We start from the raw sequence: 17395 nt of genomic DNA on the forward strand, positions 1-17395 counted from the left end.
ATTTCCCAAAGAGGCAGAGGAATGTTTCTATCTGGAGCATTTTCCACATCAAGCTGTGCTTTCCAGACCTGTTTTTTGTGTCTTTGTTACATGGATGCAAAAAGGAGTTAACCTTTGGAGCAGTACCCTTGAGGTTGCCATCATGCCTAGACTTTCTGGTTATACCAGCTCACTCATGTGTGACAAGCCTTGCATCTTCAGGTTTGTTCAGTGCCAGACATGTGGAAAAGCACAATCTGTTGCCTCCTTGCTGGTTGACTGGGACTGCAGCTCTGAAGTTCAGAGGTGGATGGGGTACCTTCCTCTTAAATATGAACAGTGTTACTTACCATCAGAGAAATGTGATGTGCCTGTAATGATGGCTTCACCCCCCTGCTGTCTCTAAACAAAGAGCTGTTTTCACACCACAAACAAAAGATGGTCAGTGTTACTTGTTGAATATTCCAATTCCTTTATGTTAAGATTCAGCCTTAGCATCCAGGCTTGCAAAAAGTCTGCTTGTATTCTGAACTCAGGGTAGCTGCGGCATGCAGAAGGATGCTCTCATGGCCAAAGTTAAGCCTATCCATCCATGTGTACCATGTTAGTACCAACATTTTACAGTTTGTGAGGGGTGTCTGTTTGTAACCATTGATTAATACAAAAGAAATTGAAGCATTTCTGAATTTGTTGCTATTTTTTCAGGTTTTGGCCAAGGAATTGTTTGCTAAAGAAGGCCCTTTAGAGAGTGATTAGCGTCTTTTACTGTAAAATAAGCTTTTTGTCTTCCAGTTAACAAATTGCTGATTTTGAAATAGATTGCATAAAAACTCCTAATACAGCAAGATTGGATAGAGACTGGAAGTGACACAACAATATTAAAAATTGAAAACACTGTTGTTGATGCTTGCCAAATGCCTTGGCCTTTTAATCAAGTCAGTGTGTGGGGAGAGAAAGGCTATTTCCTTATTCATCAAAAAATATTGCATTCTACCAGTAGTTCCTAGGTTTTGTAAACTGTTTCTGAAAACCTTGATGAACTCACACATCACATTCAGTGGTCTGCAAGTGCTGCTGCACTGTCACAGATCTCCCTCCAATGTTACAAAGGCCAGCTGAAATTCTTTAGAAAGAAAGCATTGTCATTCCCTTTGGCTGCAGGAGCATTGGGTCATTTCAGCTGTGGTGTGGCCCTTGTCTGCTGAGATATGAGTAGGCTTTATTAATTTCCAATTGTCCCCCTCACATCAGCCAGAACTGCAAAGGGTAATTACTCAAAGATAGGGTCAGCGTCTTCTAATGCCAGCAGTTAGCATTGAGTTTATGACCCAAACTTGATATCTCTGTTTCTTGGATAAAAGGAAGTAAAATGGCAGGTGGTGTCTCTTTAAAACAAAATATTCTGGCAGTCTTTCTACTGTAAGCAGTTTCTGGCTGTGTCTCTTAGGGAAAAAAAAAGTAAGTGATCTTGATTTCTCAGAAGAACTGGACTGGCAGCTACAGCTTTTTCAAGTCAAAGTGGTCATTGACCTCATTATTCCTGCAAGGCCTAATCAGCAAAATAAGGAAAGAGAGAGACCACCAGTCACTGTAAGAAAGACAGGAGTATTTCAGGACACTTCCATGCTGCAGCTCAGCAAGGTCAGCTGTGGTTGCTGCTCAGCCCTGTGGGGAACTCCCTCTTACCTGTCCTGCTTGTGTGTGCCCACGGGGAAGCTGAGCAGGGCAATGACAACTTTTCAGGCTCAATGTTTGGTACAAAACAGGAATGAGAACACGCCATGCACAATAAAATTCTATCCATAAATAAAGGTTGTGGCTTTAGGAAGACAAGGTATGGGTGGAACAGGAAACAATGAGACAACACACAACAGAAAGAAAACAATATCCCGAGGAAAAAAAAGAAAAAAAGTATGTCTGTTACTTACTTTCCTATAACTAGACGGGCATGACACTGGGCCAGACTGCTATACAGCTGCCAAGTACTTGAAGGCCCCTTTCTGCAGGGATGGCACTTTATCATTCTCTACCCTCAGTATAGGATTGTAATATCCCAGAACATCAGTGACTCTCCCCAAGAAGAGTCACTCTCCAAGAAGCAGTAATGGGGAGAGAGCCTTTAGGCTGTAGTCAATGTGCCACACACTTTGTCATCTTCCCTGAGCCTGACAGAACTGCTCCGATTGTGGATTTTTTGTAGCTCTCTGTTCCCCCACTAAATGAGTGCTCTAACACATTTGTACCTCTGATACTAGCTAAAAAACATCACAGGGAGGAGAGAGAGAGGCACTTTGTGTATGCAAACAAAGAAAAACAAGGGAATCCACCTGGGGCTGCCTCTGCATCAGTTATTCTGTGCAAAGCTCTTCCCCACAGCATCTGCCACAGAGCTTTCACACCTCTGTGTTTTGCCCTCTGCAGCAGCTGCTCTGTTTGCTCTTCTCCCTTTGCACAGCTATTCCGTATCTCCATATATCCCAGGGAGCAGCCTCACACTCTTTAAAGTTTGTTTAGACTGCTTGTTTCTTGCTTGAGGCTTTGTTGTTTTAGCAGAAATAAGGAAGAAGGAGGAATTTTTATTTCTTTCTTCCCAGGCTCTGGAGTCTGGAGTGCTGTGCTGAGCATTTCAAGTCATAGGAAAATACTCAGGCACTGGGTGGATGAGAAGTTTATTTAACCACAAGACACTGCAGGATATGGGAGATGCTGCCTCTGTTTAGGCACCACCAGGCAGGAGCTGGTGTTTGGAGACATAAAAGGCTGAGGGTGTACCCCAGTGTGTATGGGGAGTATGGGTGTGCTTTCTGCGCCCACATACTGAACTAAAGTCTGAGGATTGCTTTGAAGTAGGAAGAAAACTTAAAAAGGGAAAGAAAAAGGTGTTTATCATATTTTTTTAAATTTTATTCCCTTTATTTACTTGGCTAGCTATAATCTTCATTTAATTGGACATGCCTAGGGAAAGTCTCCAGGTCTGTGTTTATTCTGATCCTTATTCCAACAGTAGCAGGTTATTTTTGCAACTTTGGTGTTCTGTAAATAGTAGATTTAGTCTTTTATCCAGACTTTCCCCATGTCAGTGTCAGCAGAACAGCTTCCTGCACCTTTGCTATAGAAGACTATGCAGGTGATGCCATGGGCTGTAAGATGAGGCAGAAAGAAGAACCTCTGTCACTTAAAATGTAGTTGCTTAGGAGACCTTTTTGGTTGGTCCAATTCTCTATCTTCTGTCAAACATTAGAGAAAATACTTTATTGCATTTTTACACTCAAAAATGCAGATAATATTTACTAGCAGTGAACTTATGCTCAGGGAGAAGAGAACATGCATACAGGAGAGAAACTTCAGTCTGCAACAATCACAAACAACCACAAAAAAAAGAGAGAAGTTATATATTTGGGTTTTTCCTCTTTTGATTTTTTGATTTTTATCTTCTGGGGAGAGGGGTCAGACAGTGCTCCCCCACCCCCCCTTCCTCTTCCCCTCCCTTTCTCTCTTCCCCAGAGACTGTGAGAATATGTCAGTATTAAACAGCATTTTCCCTATAAATATCTCTGGAGAATAACAGAAGCAACTTCTTGCTCTTTCTTTGTTCAACAAACACCAGCCAGGCCTTCACAAACAGCCAACTGAAGCATAGTCAGGAAAAAACAAGTTCTCAAAGGCAGCAGTGGCCAAGGAAAATAACTGGGCAGTGTGAGGGTTTTGGTGACGCAGCTGCACAGCTGCTGAGTTCAATGACTCGCAATTGCCTCCCTCTGAAGTTGTGCTCCACTCTTAAAATTATTTTTACCCCATTACTATAAGTAGTAGGGCAGGATGCTTTGCTGCTTGCAGCCCCTGAAGCAGCTTGGGAAAAAAAACCAAAACCACAACCAAACCCTAAAAACTGAACCAACACACAACAGAAAAATAAAAAGCCTTCAAGTGTCTTCTGAGTAAGATCCTAAATGTCAAAGAGAGATCATGAAGCTATAGAGTACAGTGCTAATGTTTTTGATGATGATTTTATGACATCTTTGTTGGTCAAGAAGACGTGCAGCAGTGAAAGACTTGTGCCAACTGCTCTGTTCTCCTTCCGTAGGAAGAATTCTCCCCCAGGGCTGGTGTCACATAGACTGCTGGTCATTTCATCTGAGCAACCTGTCTACGTGCCCCTTAGCATCAAGGGAAAGAAACAGTGGCTTTCTTCTTCTCAGAAAGCAGAGGTTCAAAACAAGCCCAAAAGGTTGTATCCTAAAAATATTTACTATAAAGCCTCCTTCCTCTGAAGAGGCCTCAGATAATCCGAACTGATGTACATGACTGCACTGTACAAATCCCAAGTTAGGTGAGATGACTTTCAATGGATGTAAATAACCTTATAATTATAATATGGATCCGGAATAATGAAGATTTAACCTGTGATTACTAGCTGAAGTTCAATCCTAATTTTGAATGAGTGAAAAAAAATTGCAGCTTTTTTCCTTGTCCAGCAGAAGTAAGCCATAAAGTTCTGTGACAAAGGGAGAAATGTACTTTCAGAGTGTAGTAATATGTGGTAATTCATGGTATTGTGTGGATTTATCTGCAAGAGCAATGGTTTTTCTACTGAAGGTAGCAAAATGTTGGCTCCTGACTTGTTGGGATTTTAAGCTCACTCCCCCATGCCCACCTACCTAAAGTTATCTGATATGTGTTTGAAATGCATTAATTACGCTTGTCTTTCTAGTTGTTTTACCACCAAAGCTGTTTCTTTCCTGACTATAAATCCAGACGCAAGGAACATAGGAAAATACACCTCAACCAGCAGAAATGCTCCCAAACCCCTTTTCTATGTACATTAAAGAATCTGAGCTTGGAAGTCCATTGTGTTGGAAGTCCTTGTGGTTGGACACCAGTGCTGTGTTTGCCCCTGCATGTCACCCACTGCCAGGTGTGCATCCTGCTGGAAAACGAGCTATTGCTCACATTAAGGGCATAAAGCTGCCAGTTGTGCCCCTGCAGAAAGACTTCAACATCTGAAATATGTTACTTCTCTGAGGTTAAATATTGCCATTCTGGCCCATAAATCTTACAGTGAAATTCCCCTTTTAGAGAAAAGCAGAGAAACTTTTGCAGCGGGTTAAGGGAATTCTGATGTTTTGAAAAACTCTTTGCAGTTTCTCAGTGGTTTGGGATGTCAGATGTTATGTGAAGAGGAAAGTCGGTGGGTAAAATCTGAGAAAGTGATGAGAGGTGCAATGATGAATATTTACCATTGTTTTGCATGTTTTCCCCCAAAATGTGTGTATACATGGTCTCTGATTTTGTTGGTTTTATTTTTGAAGTAAATTTTCTGAGTGCTTCTGAGACTTTTTAAGGACAAGTTATGAGCTCTTGCTGATCAATGTCTTTAATCTTATTGGTATAAGGCTAAGCCACCAAGGAACTGAAGATTATATGAAGGAGCTGCAATGTTTTTTTTTGAGGAGGGTTGTTTGTTTTGTTTTGAGGGGTTTTTTGTGTGTTCTGTTTGCTTGTTTTTGCTTCACAGACATCTGTAGCATCAGCTGCAGAAAAAGACATATGAGTAAATTCTGGCAAATTGAAAGAGAGCAGCCTCTGAAGGCAGCCTGGCAAACTTCTCTGTAGCACCACTACCTTCTAGAATAAAGCAAACTTTAGTACAGCTTATTTATGCCATTTAAACAATTTAATATTTATGTTGAAAATAAAAATAATAATCTTGACACATTTCACTCTGGTTGGCATTAAAAATTTTCCTTTAATTGGAACAATATTTGAAAAAATTTTGGAACTATTTTGCTTTGAAACATGGTAGGTAATTAAATAAAATCAGTATTTTCTTAAGAGAGAGGTGAACCTTGTCTAAGATAACTTTTTAAATGGGAAGTGTTTTCATAACACAACATTTATTTTATACATTACTGACAAAATTTCTCCTGGCGGAGTAAATTGCTAATGCTGACAACCCTAATGGCATGGAGTCACATTCTGGGCTGAAAGACTAAGACAGAAAGACCCTGTAAAAGATACCTGGAAGTTCCTTTGTCAGCTAACAAAGGCCTACCATGGAATTTGGGTGGGTTTCTCTAATTCTGCTGACTGCTGCAGGCCAGGCATACCTTTGCCTCTGCATGTAACTGTGAGAGTTTTCAGCAATTGATATTAATTACAACAGCTGGGCAGAAATTACATTCCCCCCCCCCCCCCAGCTTGCTGATACCGACCTCCATCTGTTTGAGAACATAACTCTGCAGGTGACAAATCAGCATAAAATATAGTTCTCTTTTCTCCTGAAAACTGATTCCTGTTTACATTTACTTCTAATATACAAAAAAAAAAATTGCTGCAGTCATCATCTTGTTTAGGTCCATGAGATCTGGGAGGTAAATGCAAAGAGATGCTTAAGTTTAAGGTGGTCAGTGAGTAGAAAGTTATGCAGTTAAAAAAAATCACAGATTTTGAACAGCTCTTGGCACATTTTCATTTGCATATGCAGTGTGGGCTTACAGTGATAGATATACACTCTGTGAAATCAAGCCTCTGTGGTCTTTTCTATTTTTAGAGAAAAACAAGAAAGGGGATGTCAAAGAGTGAAAAATGAGCTCTCCACCATCCTGCTTTCATTATTGGCATGGAGGAAAATGAAGGAGAGGAGAAAAGCAATGCTGGCCTGAAGCTCAGCTTGCTCTTGCTGTGGTTCAGAGTGGTTGGATGATACAGAGGTTTATTTAACTGCATCTTTACACAGTCCCATTCCCATGGGGTCTGAGGTTCAGATTCTCCGGAAGATGTAGGTGGTATTTCATGAATACCTTATAGATTACATGATTCACTGTGGGTGGTATTTTATTTCCTAGAGACTGGCCATAAGACAGAATTTATATGTGTGTGGCAGCATCTAACACCACAGCACTGGTTTGTGTCCTGATTTAGGGGAGAAAGCACCAGAATGTGAACATCTTTATTGGAGGAAAGACTCCCCTCAGGTTCATCTCGATGCTTCTAATTACAGAGGCACATTTTGAGGTTCATTTATCTTCCTACAAACACATCAACAGCCCAGACAGGAATAAAATAAAATAAATTACATCACAGGGCACATAACATGTCCAGAAGAATGCAAGAAGAAGGAAATTTTTCAAATTTTTGATGGCAGCTGTATAAAACTCATTTTAAAATTGTGGGGTTTGCTCCATATTAGGCATCTTTAGACAAAATCACAACATTTTGAGAAACTGCTTCATGTCCAGCATTTAAATTTATACAAAATAGGAAAGATCTGCATGACATTAAGGCTAAATACTTAGTGATGTTTAGCAGCAGCTCATTTTCACTGATAATTCCCCAGCTCTAATTGTGCCAATTTCAACAAATAGAAAGTCATATTGATAATAATGTACTACAGAGGATAGATTTTGTTTAGATTGAAACTTTTCCCTAAAAACAGAAAAGAAAAACCGAGTTACTGTAGGTCATTTAACTTTGTTTTGTGTGTGCAGAGATTAGGAGAATTAGAGAAGGGGGTGTTAGGGGCATAGGAAGTGTTCTGGGTTGAACCCAAGACCTAATCCCATGGCTGTAGCAACAGTCTTTTGAACAATCATTTTTCAGCTGCTATGGTAAATGTTTCTGGAAACAGAGGAGGTGTTCATAGTCTGTTACAACAGTGAATCAAAATAACTCTGCTCATTTTCCATGCTAAGTCTCTATAGCCTTGGTAAACACTGAAATAGGAGAGTGGCAGTGTAAGGTAACTAAAATTCTGAAAGACCAAACAGATAGATTTATTATCTCTGAAATTAATACTCATCTGCCCCTCAGTTCCAGGCATGGGAGCTTTGTCTGCTTAACAAATAATCTGTCTGTGGGTCCAGCACAAATACACCACAGAATCCCAGGCCTGATCCCAAAAAATCTGGGAAAGAAAACACGTGCTTGAAGTTGAGCACATGATTAATATATTGGTGAACACTGAAATCTGGTCCATGCAGGAATTTTCATATTTCCAGTATTAAAATATCCCTCTAAATCTCTGCAATGATTTGTCAGTCCACCCTGTGTTTCATCTGCCATAGGTAGCAAAGTCACAGCAGCCCTGATCTTACGAGAGATGAAGACACAGCACACACTGCTAATGAGTTCCAGGTTATATATACCACAAAATATACATGGTGCATTCATGTTGTGTGTGCCTATGCAGTCTATGCAAACATAAGACACAAAAAGTAGAAATTAATATAAAAGTGAATATAAAAATTGCAGAAGTGTTCACCAGGGAAATCACAGATGAATTTTGTGGCTAGCAGACATTAAAAAAATCTGACTAGGAATGAGAATCTCGCAGGAATGAGAATCTTGTGGCAGGAAGAGGGCAAGGGAAGAGGTGGCTGTGGTAAATAAGCCCTGAATTTATACAGATAACAAGTTTTCTGCAACTTACTTGAAAAGTAGTGGAGTTGCAGTTTAAATCTGTTCCAGGCTGATTGATGGTGGACTGGTTGTTTAACTCCTCCTCTGCTTCACTTCCTGCATCTATTAGAGGTAACTGGTAGCAATGCTAACACAAAGCATTCTGAAAACTCAGGAAAATAAGATTATGCTATCAAATTGCAAATTCTGTCTCTATGTGATTTAAAATAACACAACTCACTGGGCCTGTGTGGTCTGCAAGAGGACAGCTGTCTAAATGGACACTGGCTCCTCTCTGATATCCAGTCTCTTCACTGAAACCTCAGCTCATGGCTGTGAACATGTGCTTTTTTAGATGTGTGAATGCAGTGTCTGAGCAGGCTAAGGACAACAAGGCCAATTAGTCAGGGTGCTGTATCTAAGCACCTTCCATTTCATTTAGACTGATTTTTCAGCTGACAGTTTATATTTTAATCATTTTTTAATCCTAATAAGTCACCACCCATTTTCTAACATGTTTTTCTGGGTAAAGTCATACTCTGTTTCCCCTTTATCAGAAAGAGTCAGTGCTGGTGGTTTTTTGGTTTTGTTTTATTTTTAAGTTTTATATATGTTTTCTTTGTGTGTCAAGTCTCAACTAGAACATTCTCTTACTGTATTAGGGTTCTTGAAATTAAAAATCAGAATAGTAAATATAAAATTAAACTATCCCTTAGCTAATTTCTTCTTTGTCCTTCATAAGTTAGGGCCATACTTCATACCATGGGAAAAACTCAAAGCTAATATGTCAAAACAAGATAAATCCCTGCCTTGCCAGAAGATCTTCCACTTGCTTTTACCTTCTGAGAGGAAGTGACTGGTGCTTGAGTCAAAACTCAGAGAAGTTAAAGCACAAGGATGCTCTCCAATTTTTATATGGACTGGGGGAAAATACCCCAAATGCTAAAATTGTGTCTGTGCTGACAGATCTTACCTGCACAACCACAGCAAACATTTGTCTGAAAGGGTCAGGTTCTTTTGAAGGCAGCCTCCATTACCACCCCCCTACAAATTAACATTACAACAAGTAGGAACAGGAAAAGTCCCCATAAACATCATTGTGCATTAGCAATGTGTTTGGTTCTGGAAGGTCTGAAATATTTGGGAGCTGTTGGGGTGTTTGAATATGAAAACCAGCTGAGGGTTTTGAGTTGTGCTAGAAGTGGCAAACTACAAGTTACCTGTCAGACTCCTTATAAATCTGTTAGAAAGCACAGTATGCACAGGCTGTCTGATTTTCCCTATTTTTAGGCATGGAATAATATAGTAGTAGGTAATTTTGAAGTAAGTGAAGTAATCTGCTCACTTTACACAGTATAAACTCATAAGGCAGCTATTTGGATACTGGCAAAGCTTCTGAGAAAGCCAGTTCTGAGGGGGAAAATAGGAGACAAGATTTATTCCATTTCCTTTGATACCTCAAGATGCAAGAAAGCATTGAGCCTTGCTGCTGCTAAAGCCTTCAGAAGAGCCTTTAGGGACCATACTAGAGCTGTGTGTTCTGTGCTTCACCACTAAGGTCAGGTTGTCAAATTAAATAACCTCTATCTTTTTTATCCCTGTCTTTCTACTCCCAGACTTTGCTTTTTGCCAAGTTGACTTTTCCAAATAAAGGCAGCAGACAAGCTTTGCATATCAAGCAGAGAAAAGGAGGATTTATGAACAGAGAAATCAAAAAGATGCTAACTTTTTAACAAGAATAGCTACGTTTTGATTATCCATGTGAAATATTCTAAATCCGAGGAGAGGGATGTAGTGAGGCAAGATTTATTCATTAGCTTATCATGAAATGCAGGTAAAGAAAAAAGGCTTTTTACATGATGGAAACCAGTATTTTCCTAAAAATAAGCTTTTATTTTTTGGGCAAAAAACCCCATTATCTGATGAATATTGCTGGACTTCATGTTCAGTTATGACACTGAGAAGCAATATGAAAAAGGCAGGGAGTAAATCCAGACACCAGTCAATCCCCTCCATATTTATTGCAAGCACAAACAAGGTACTAGACTTTGTGGTAAGTTACAAGCTGTTAAGATCTGGTCTAAGATCAACAAAGTCCTTTTGCATCTGTCATGAAATAGCTATAATTTTGTGTTAAGGGGTGACCTGGATTTGAGCCAAGTTGAAAATATACTGCCAGTTTTAGGATCTGTATAAATTACTAAGCTGACTTCTTCTGAAGAAACAAAGCTAAAAGTGTTCATATCCCTTTGAAACACTGCAAGAATCAAATTACAAATACATAGCAGATATAAATATATCAAATCAAATGGAGGACAACCTAGTTCTGGCCTTGCCTGGCCTGGCTTGGCCTCTCCTATTCAATGCTATCCTATTCTATTTTATGTATTTTCATTCTGTCCTCACCTGACTTGACCTTACTGTGGTAATCAGTAAAAATGTGACTATGCAGTCACTGGCTGTTATTCTCTAATGCTCTTCTCAAGGAGTGCATGCAGTTGGTAAAAATAATAGGATTATGTAATGGTCTGCACTTTTTAGCTAAATAAAACAGATTAAGTTTAACATCTAAGAAAATGTTGTCCTCAAATCGGAGTTTTAGACCAGCTTAGATGTACCCTGAATTTTAATCATAGATTCAAAGAATCACTAAGGTTGGAAAAGTCCTCCAATTTCCTTGAGTCCAGCCCTTAATCCAGCACTGCCAAGGCCTTGAATGTCACATCTACACTTTCTTTAGCTACCTCCAGGGATGGTGACTCCCTGAGTAGCCACTTCCAGTGCTTGATAACCCTTTCCATGATGAAATTTTTCCTAATATACAATCTGAACATCCTGTGGCACCACTTAAGGCTGTTTGCTCTTGTCCTGTTATGTGGGAGAAGGGGCTGAACCCCACTGGCTACAGCCTCCTTGCAGTGGTTTTAGTGAGCCATGGGGTCCCTCCTGAGCCTCCTTTTCTCCAGGCTGAAAGCCCCCAGCTCCCTCAGCTGCTCCTCATCAGAATTCCGCTCTAGACCCTCCACCAGCCCCATTGTCCTTCTCTGGCCACTCTCCAGCACCTCAGTATCTTTCCTGTTGGGAGGGGTCCAAAACAGAGCACAGAACTTGAGATGTGACCTCACCTGTGCTGAGTGCAGGGTTGGTTTAGCATTTACTGAATGGTGAAGGCTTTTAGACTACAGGGCCAATGCTGCTGTTGAAGTGAGAAATATAAAGGCACAAGTAACTGCAATTACTTGAAAGAGAAACCAGAGTACACAGTCCCACAGAAACAGCCTAGATGCCACATTGCTTTTTTCTTAGGTTAATGGAGGGGTATCTCAAGGATCAAAATAATAACCTCTTCAATTCAAAATACCAGATCCAATGTATAATTAGAATGAGATGCAATAGAAAAATCTTGCTGCAGTCTCTGATATTTTAAGAGTTTGTCAGTCTACCTCTGATGTACAAATACAGAACTAACAAAATCATATTTTCAATACTGATGTAGCAGTAAGATAAAATTTAATTACACCAAAGCCAGTTTCATAACATTTATTTTGGAGCTGGGTGTACTGATAGAAACACTCAAATTCAGTGTTGCCCCTTGCCTCTTATAGCCTGGAGACACTTTTTTTCATACACAAATAATTCTTATGACATCTCTTGCAACACTATCTCATTGTTCAAACAGGAATTGAATATGAACAGATATCTCTTTTTAACTCTAAAAATTGTGGCAACTGTTTTGTTACAGCAGATATTTTGTTCCTCTGGGAGAATCTCCTAATTAGTGGTGGCCTTTTGTAAGAATGCCTTATAAAATATTTGGCAGAAAACTGAAAAAGTAACCCATAACATCATAGCCTTGAATCTTGAGCCTGTACTTACTTCTGCAATTAGATCAGATCTTTTTCCAGTTACTTTTCTGAATCCATTTATGGTGATACAGAAGGTAGTATGACCAATAATGGAAGTTTAAGAAGACTCCAATATAATTGTTTTAATCCAATTCTCAATAGCAAGTAATGAAATTCTATCCTTTAGTAAAGAGTTATCAGATCTCGCAAAATAACCTTTACAACCCTACTTTCCAGTTCCAAATAAAGTAGATATAGTTCAGATAAGAGTATTATTAGGATTTTCCTTTCTGGGGCATAAATGAATTCAAATTCCCTTTAGAAAACGAAACATTTACTGCTTCATGTACCACAGTGAATTGGGTCTCCTTTCCTACTGCGGACTGGAACTGCTTCAGAGCAACAACTGACTCCTCTCCCTGTGTGCACAGCCTGTAGCCCAGCACTACTGAGCTCTAAATAAGTGCATTGACTCACACACTCACTCTGACTTAGCCTGGGTTTGCGGTTTGATAGATTTCCCAAAAAATTTAGTCCGAGATTTTTTTTTCCCGCCTGGCATTTGGCTTAATGCATAAGCAAGAGTGTTGGAATACACATTATAAACTACTCCCTCATCAATAGTAAAAGACTTCACCTGTAAAATTTTCTAACAGGCTGGAGTGCAACAGTGGAGCCACAGAAGAAGTCAGTGAAGGTGGGCAGTCATGGGCTGGGCAATTCTGGGGTCAGTACTGGGCTTGCATGGGAACCCTCACCTCCACCCCAGCTTCCCTGGACTGTTCAAGGCCTTTTCCCAGTGTGGGCTCTGGGCAGTGCCTGCCAGACCAGCCCATCCAGCAGAGGTGCTGCACTCAGCCATGTACTTACTCATTAAAAGGAAGAAGGGACAGCAATTGCTTCACTTTTGCACTTACTGGAACTTGCACACTATGGAAAGGTTCAGGGTTTTTTGCTTGGTTTGTTGGTTGTTTTTTCCATGTCTTCTATTTCTTCCTTTGCACACAGGGCAAGAATTTAGTTCCATTCAGACCAGTTGACCTTTAAGTTCTGAACAGATTCCTTTCATAAAGTGTAACAAATACATTGTCTAATTGTACAGGAAATAAGAATTGGGAGAACTGGATTTTCTTACTCAGTGTTCTATGAGTTCTGTATGATTCCTGCCCTAAGGGAAAAAATCAGAAACCAGACTGGATTATGAGCACTGAGGTCTGAGAAGCTATCTGAAAAAAGTCTTAAGTGAGATTAGATACAGAGGTCCAGTATTGCAATATTGAAATGTTTCTCAAGTGCCATCAATCCTGAGAAACATTCAAACTTCAACCCACAGCTGCTTCTCTGCCTCTATCCAATGTCAATGCAGCTGTGACAAGACTAGGACAAAAGGTCCCTGTGTAACTGTCAGCTTTAGAGCTCTTTTCCTTCCACTCAACTTTATTTTTATTTGTCATTACTTACTGGCCATTTTTAGAGAGCTTTCACTAAGAGTGGTGCAAGTGAGCCCTGAGTGGAAGAAAGTCTTAAATCAATGTGAAATGCTTTCAGAAAGAGGTGGTATATACATATCCTTTCTTCTTTGTGGGTGGCTCCAGAGAATAATGAGCCTACTTTTTATACAGAGGCAAAAGGGCAAGACAGGGGAAAAAGTTTGACCCAACTGTAAGCATCACTGTAAGCAGCTCAGGGGGAGGAGGGTAATGCAAACACAGCTCCACAAGATGGAAGGCACTTTATTGAAAGCAGCTGGCAAGCAGAGAAATAGGATATTTTGGCACCATCAGAAACTTTATCAAGACTTAGCCATGTAAGGTTGCATTGATTGTTATTTATAGCATCAGCTTAGAGGGGGTATGGAAATTATACCAGGAACCTCATTAGTATCAGCATGAGAGCTGTGTTCAATCTTCCTGCTCTAGTGATTTTATTCATTCCATAGCATGGAGCCAGGGAGAAATCTTCTCAGTGGCTTTCAGCCTGATTATGGAGGAAAAATATAAAAATGGAGGGCAACTGAAATACTGACCAGGCAAGAATTTTCTTTTCCTGTCTTTTTCCAGAGTCCCAGACGTACAGCACCACCCTACCTGCCTTCCTCTCCAGTGGAAAGCTGAAATCTGTTTCCTTCACAAATTAAACCATTGGAAAACAGAAAGTTTTTATAGATAAAGCTTTAAAAATCTGTTCTTGTTTTTATCAGAAGAGAGTATATAATTGATTGAAACTGTCAAGGAATGACATATTCCATTCTCAGATATGCAAGTTATCTACTCTGTGGCAAAATTTGCCATCAATTGGTTTTAATTGTAAACATCTTACTACTTTCAGAATTTTTTGTTCTTCCAGGATCTTATTTTCATTAACTATGTCACCTGATAGTGAGCCAAGTCAAAGAGATGGCTGATTGATTTTTTAAACCAAGATGCTGCCAGTTGCTAATACTGCCTGTATCATACAAATACCACTACAGGTGTCACAGCTCTGATTTATTCCTAATTTTCAGGCAGTCTGTATGTGCTGATGTCTCATTTTGAATATTTGCTATACTCATGTTTTTTGTTTCAAAAAGCCATTTTTCAGGTCTGAGCAGCTGGTGTGTCTGTCCCACTAGATCTTGTCAAGGAAAAGCTGAAAGAGGCTTTGCTTTCAAATGCTTTGAAGGCCTGGAGTGTATGTTTTCTATATAATATTTGAGGGCTTTGGTACTTAGCTGGTTTGCAGACTGTATCATCAGAGAATTGCAGAATGGGGCAGATGGAAATTGAGGAGTCTCAGTTTATATAAAGAGCAGAGCTGCAAAAATGTTATTGAAAAGAAAAATCATGGCTTGAAGTATAGAATTTTCCCCGTGTGCTTACTACTCCTTATTGTCTGCATTTAATAGCATATCCAGATTTTTAAAATTCAGACTCACTTGCAATCTGCCTTTAGTCTACTAGTTGTATATCAGGTAGATCAAGTGGAAAAAGACATGCAATAGCACTCTATATTGAAATTCTGCGTTCCTGTGGGAGTCTGTTAATTTTCAAACATTGCAGTTCAGGCTCTAACTGAATGACTGGGATAGAAGTTAACATTCTGATGCTTTTCAGTATTAAGCCTTAGCTGAATTGGATTTAAAGTAGTTTGGTTTCTTTAATTAAGGTTTATTTTGCATTCTGTACTGTTTTTAATAGTTTCACTTACTTATTGATAGTAAACCAAGTGATAAAGCACACGTGAAATACAGCCCTGTCAGTAATTTAAACATCTAATTTAACTCATCTATCCAATTTGGTGCAAGTATTCCTAATTACTTTACCTTTGAATTTTTTCTTCTCTGTGAATTAATTACTCAGGAAAACTTATCCTGACAGCCTCACTCATATCTGGAGTTCTATTGTGTTCAACCAGTGCATCCACCCAAATTTTTTCTCTCAGACTAAATGACATTTTAGTACTTTTTCTTGTCTTATGCTTTGGCTATTACAGGAAAATACAGAATGTCTGCATTGTGAATATGTTATTTTCAGGTGAGATTTTTATATGAATATTTGTTTTCTCTTTTTTGATTAAGTTCTGATTTGATCTACCATATGCAGCCATTCCCTTCAAGTCTTTATGAGGGTTAATTAGATCCCCTACAACTTATGTACATTTGAATTGGCACTTTGAAATTTTTTTAAGAAAAATTTAAGAATTTTTCTTAATTCTTTCCTCTTAATGTTAAAAATCAAGTGGACTATGATCATATATATTTTCAAGTGGTGTCTTTTTTCTCATTGCCACTGCAGAGATCCTTCTGCATAATTTATCTCCAACACTGCTTCCTTTCCTGGACTTTATTACATTTGCAGACAAACTAGAGGATTACCTGCAATGTGCATTTTTCTGTAACTCTGAAAGAATGTCTTTTATTCCCTAGTAGTGTTTTATGGTGTTTCATTTAAGATTGAGCTTCTGCAATCAGAAATTTCCAACCCCACATAGACCTTTTAAACTTACTTTGTTGTAAGCTGTCAAGAAGTGACTGAAGTTGTGTAATCTTGCATTTTCTGGGCCACAACTGTTGAAAGGGGAATCAGGCTGCTATTCTCAAGTGAGCTATTAAATAGATAGAGGATTACATGGTTTCTGGTGACTGCACTAGAAGTGTAGCAGACAGACATTAAACATCCTGTGCCTCCCATTTGCATAAACATTGGTTTGGAAATCACTAGGGTCAGTAGTCTTCAAAATGCTCAGTAACCACCTGGCTATGAGGGATTAACCATGCAAGGCCAACTTCAGGGCACGAGTGAGATGTGGGCTCAGGATCGTGCCCAGGCTGTGACCAACACCTGCCCATCCCACAGCACCGGGTAAGGGCAGAGGGAGGGGAGCAGAATATCAAAAGGACCAATAACATGGGTCAACAGCAGTGTTTTCGTGCCCTGCAAGTCATCACTCCTCCCAGTCCCACAAAAACTTAGGTGGAACTCCACTTAGGTGGAACACACAGCCATAAAAGGGAGGCTTCTGCTTTCCTAGAAGAAAATTATGTTTCCTACATGAATGCTTCTAAAGCCTCTGTCATGTATTTACAGTTGTTTAAGGATATTCCCCATGCCTAGTACCTGTACCAAAGTTAGGTAAAACAGCATTCTCCACTGACTTCATGGGAAATGAGAGCTTCCTAAGAAAGATTCTGTGACCGTGTTCACAGGGGTCTTAGGATGACAGAAGAGACGAGGATCTGACTCCGTGTTTCAGAAGGCTTATTATTTTATGATATATATTACATTAAAACTATACTAAAAGAATAGAAGAAAAGGTTTCATCAGAAGGCTAGCTAAGAATAGAAAAAGAAAGAATGATAACAAAAACTTCTGTCTCGGAGCCAGCTGACTGTGATTGGCCATTAATTGGAAACAACCAAGATGGGCCAATCACAGATGCACCTGTTGCATTCCACAGTAGCAGATAACCATTGTTTACATTTTGTTCCTGAGGCCTCTCAGCCTCTCAAGAGAAAAAATCCTAAGGAAAGGATTTTTCATAAAAGATGTCTGTGATAGGATTCCAATTGCTGAGATGTGAATATCTCCCTTTGTAACTGTTGTTGGGTACCCATACAAGAGTGACCAGGGAGAGAGCAGCTCTATGTGTTAACCTCTGAGCTCTGAAGTAGGAGTTAGGGATATGAAATAGTTTTA

Source organism: Melozone crissalis, unplaced genomic scaffold (assembly GCF_028551555.1).
Source record: "Melozone crissalis strain CALT ecotype California unplaced genomic scaffold, PUWL_Pcris_2 ptg000006l_1, whole genome shotgun sequence".
Lineage (NCBI taxonomy): Eukaryota > Metazoa > Chordata > Aves > Passeriformes > Passerellidae > Melozone > Melozone crissalis.